Source organism: Choloepus didactylus, chromosome X, assembly GCF_015220235.1.
Source record: "Choloepus didactylus isolate mChoDid1 chromosome X, mChoDid1.pri, whole genome shotgun sequence".
NCBI lineage: Eukaryota > Metazoa > Chordata > Mammalia > Pilosa > Megalonychidae > Choloepus > Choloepus didactylus.
In genome coordinates, this window is record NC_051334.1 from 53,236,019 (window position 1) to 53,240,528 (window position 4,510).

The 4,510-nt window shown below is 36.4% G+C and overlaps 1 pseudogene; it reads right to left on the bottom strand.

Annotated features, from left to right (window-relative positions):
- Positions 1-290: 290 nt before the first annotated feature.
- LOC119522141 lies at positions 291-801 on the bottom strand (annotated as a pseudogene).
- Positions 802-4,510: the final 3,709 nt, after the last annotated feature.

Sequence of the window (4,510 nt, forward strand, 5' to 3'; positions counted from 1 at the left end):
ACCATATGATCAATTCTTACTACCCCCAACATGCTGCCATATTCCAAGTGTCTCTTTTTTGTCTGCATTACTGAGATTACCTCCTCACTTCCACCATTGCCTTTCTTCTGTCCTTTCTTAATACAGCAGTCAGAGAGATGCTTTTTGAAATTAAGAAATTCCTTAAAAATAACAACTCATCAAGCTGGTACAAGAAGAAATAGAAAATTTAAGTAGTCTTAGATCCATTTAAGAAATTGTTTCTGCAATTAAAACATCCCTCAAAGGAGGGGAAAAAGTTTGCCAGAATTTCATGGTCTTAGACTGACATTTAATATAGATATATTAATCCACTTGTTTTCTTCTGTATCATCTAAATCAATATCAAAATCTAAATTGCCAACACTTTCCTCTTCATTTTGCCTGCAGCTTCTTCTACAGTTGGAACTTAGATTTTCAGTATTTTCTGTCTTTTCTGGTTCTTTATTAAATGGAATAACAATGTCTTCTTTCCTTCCACATTTAGCACAAACTTCAAGTTCACAGGCACAAGGTCTACACATTATGTGATAAGATTCTTCACTGTCTTCTGTAAACATTTAACACATATTTTTTAGGTTTTGATAATGGTTTGTATTTGCTGTATTTTACATGCCATTTCAAGCCATTCAAGAACTTCTTTACAGCTATGACATACTCCATCATGAAGTTTTTCACTAATGTTCTTTGAACACTCTTATCAAACTTGTCACTTTTGAAGCAAAAGGTATTCTGGTGTCTCTGAGGTCTTGCATGAGCCAAGTTCCCTTTCTGGGAGCTCATCACAGAAATCACGACCTCCTTGCATCAGAACTTGGAAGATGCAGGCATAAAAAGAAATAAAAAAACTATCCCCACAGAGTTTACACTTCTATCCTCTGCATCATGTTTGGTGGTTAGTTTTGCCAGATATAGAATTTTTGGCTTGCAGATTATCTGTTTCAGTATCTCAAATATATCATACCACTGCTTTCTTATGTCCTTGGTTTCTGATAAAAAATTGGCACTTAGTATTTTTGAGAATCCCTGGTATGTGACAAGTCACTTTTCTCTTGTTGCTTTCAAAATTCTCTCTTTATCTTTGGATTTGACATTCTGATTATTATATGTCTCCACACAGGTCTATTATGGTTGATGCTGTTTGGAGTACCTTGCACTTTTTGGACATGTATATTTATGTCTCCCATAATAGTTGAATTTTCTGCCATTATTTCATCAAATAGTTTTTTGCTTCATTTCATTTCTCTTCTCCTTATGGGACATTCATGATGCATATATTTGTACACTTCATGATGTCACTCAAGTCTCTTAGACTCTGCTCAGTTTTTTCTATTCCCTTCTTTATCTATTCTGCTGACCATGTGATTTTGATTGTCCTGTCCTCTAGTTTTCTGATTCTTTCTTCTGCCTTTCAGATCTACTGTTGTATACATCTAGTGTATTTCTAATCTCCATTACTGTGTTTTCCTTTCATAATTTCTGTTATCCTTTTTAAAATTATATATCTATATCTATATCTATATCTATATCTATATCTATATATATATATATATATATATATATATATATATAGAGAGAGAGAGAGAGAGAGAGAGAGAGAGAGAGAGAGTGTTCACATTCCGTACAACTATCCAAAGATCCAAAGTGTACAATCAATTGCCCATGGTACCATGATACAGCTGTGCATCCATCACCACAATTAAATCTTTTTTCAATTTTTAGAACATTTTCATTACTCCAGAAAGGAAATAAAGACAAAAAAAGAAACTCAAATCCTCCCATACCTCTCAATTATTGATTCATAATTTTAGTATAGTACATTTGTTACAGTTAAAATACTACTAACTGTAGTATGTAGTTTGCAACAGGTATATATTCTTTTCCTATATGACTCTCTATTATTAACTTCTTTCTATAGGATCATACATTTGTTCTAGTTCATGAAAGAGATTTCTAATATTTGTACAGTTAATCACAGACATTGTCCATCACAAGATTCACAGTTTTATACATTCCCATCTTTTAACCTCCAATTTTCCTTCTGGTGAAATATGTGACTCTGAGCTTACCCTTTCCACCACCTTCACACACCTTTCAGCACTGATAGTTATTCTCACAACATGCTACCATCACCTCTGTTCATTTCCAAACATTTAAGCTCACCCTAGTTGAACATTCTGCTCATAATAAGCAACCACTCCCCATTCTTTAGCCTCATTCTATGTCCTGGTAACTTATATTTCATGTCTATGAGTTTACATATTATAATTAGCTCATATCAGTGAGACCCTGTAATATTTGCTTTTATGGGTCTGTCTTATTTCAGTCAATATAGTGCCCTCGAGGTCTCTTCATCAACCCGTTTTTAAGACAGTTTTTTCACACACCATACATTCCATCCTAAGTAAACAATCATTGATTCCCTGTATAGACACATATTTATGTATTAAGTACCATTGCCACTATCTATATAAGGGCATCTCCATTTCTTCCACAAAGAAGGAAGAGTCAAAGAAGGCAGAGAGACAAAAGAAAAACAAAAAAGAAAGAGAGAGAGAGAAAAAAAAACATGACAGCTAGAAAGCAACAAAAGGAAAGATAGCATTAACCTAAAGTAGAATAAAGAGTCAGACAAAATCACCAATGCCAGGGGTCCCATAGCCTTCACCTATTCCCCCAAAGCATATGCATTTAGCTTTGGTATATTGCCTTTGTTATAATAAAGGAAGCATAATACAATGTTTCCATAAATTATAGTCTCTAGTTTGCATTGATTTTACTTTCCCCCAATCCCACTCTATTTGTATTACTTTGCAGTGTTGACATTCATTTGTTCTACCTCATGTAAAAACATATTTGTACCTTTTATTACAATCATTGAGCACCCTAGGTTTCACTGAGTTATACAGTCCCAGTATTTATCTTTTGTCTTTTGTTCTGGTGTCCCATATGGTCCTAACTTTCCTCTTTCAACCATACTCACAGTCATCTTTGTTCAGTGAGCTTACATTGCTGTGCTACTGCCTCCCAAATTGTTTTCCAAACCTTTCACTCCTGTCTTTTCCTTTTTGTCTGCAGTGCTTCCTTTAGTGTTTCCTGTAGAGCAGGTATCTTGTTCACAAACTCTGTCATTGTCTATTTGTCAGAGAATATTTTAAGCTCTCCCTCATATTTGAAGGACTCTTTTGCCAGATATAGGATTCTTGGTTGTTGCTTTTTCTCTTTCAGTATCTTAAATATATCACCCCACTTCCTTCTTGCCTCCATGGTTTCTATTGATAAATCCACACACAGTCTTATCAAGCTTCCTTTGTGTGCAATAGATTGCTTTACTCTTGCTGCTTTCAGGATTCTCTCTTTATCTTTGATGTTTGATAATCTGATTTTTAAGTGTCTTGGCATAGGTCTATTCAGATCTATTCTTTTTGGGGTATGCTGCACTTCTTGGATCTGTAATTTTATGTCTTTCACAAGAGATGGGAAATTTTCATCGATTATTTCCTCTATTATTGCTTTTGTCCCCTTTCCCCTCGCTTCTCCTTCTGGGACACCAATGATGCATACATTCCTCATTTTTATTTTGTCCTTAAGTTCCTGAAATGTTGCTCATATTTTTTCCATTCTTTTCTCTATCTGTTCTTTTGTGTGTAGGCTTTCAGGTGACTTGTTCTCCAGTTCCTGTTTTCTTCTGCCTCTTGAGATCTGCTGTTCTATGTTTCCATTGTGCCTTTCTTCTCTTGTGTTGTGCCTTTCATTTCCACAGATTATGCCAGTTGGTTTTTCAAACTTTCAGTTTCTACCTTATGTACGCTCAGTGTTTTCATTATACAGTTCATCCCTTCTGCTATATGTTCCCTAAACTTTTTGAATTGATTTAGTATTAGTTATTTAAGTTCCTGTATCTCAGTTTAACTTTAAGTTTGTTCCTTTGACTGGGCCATAACTTAATTTTTCTTAGTGTAGGTTGTAGTTTTCTGTTGTCTAGGCATGATTTCCTTGTTTGGTCCCAATCAGGTTTTCCAAGACCAGAATGGGCACAGGTCCCAGAAGGAAGAAATATTCAGTATCCAGTTTCCCTGAGTGTGTGTCTTATAAAATTGGTACACCCTGTAAGATCTCAAGTCACTGTGCTTTTCTGTCTAGCAGTGGCACCTGTCAGCCTGTAACTCCAGACTGTTGTAAGAAGGTGTGGCCTGTGGCTGTTTTCCCCCAGGCTCTGGGATCTGGTTCTGAATGGAAGGCTGGTAGTAGAGCTGTGCCCCACCTCTTTCCTCTTAGGGAAGGTAGACACCCTAGGGAGAGGTCATTAGCATTTGAGTGGTTTCTCTTTGCCTGTGGTATCTCCACTCTTGTCTGGGTCAGAGTGCTGGGAAGTGAAAATGGCTGAGGCTTTCTCCACTGAGCCAAAACAGGGACAGAAAGCCCCCTTCAGGGCCAGTCCATGGCCACCCTCTGGCTCTCCAAGGTCAGTTGTCACCCAAAGCCTCTGTCT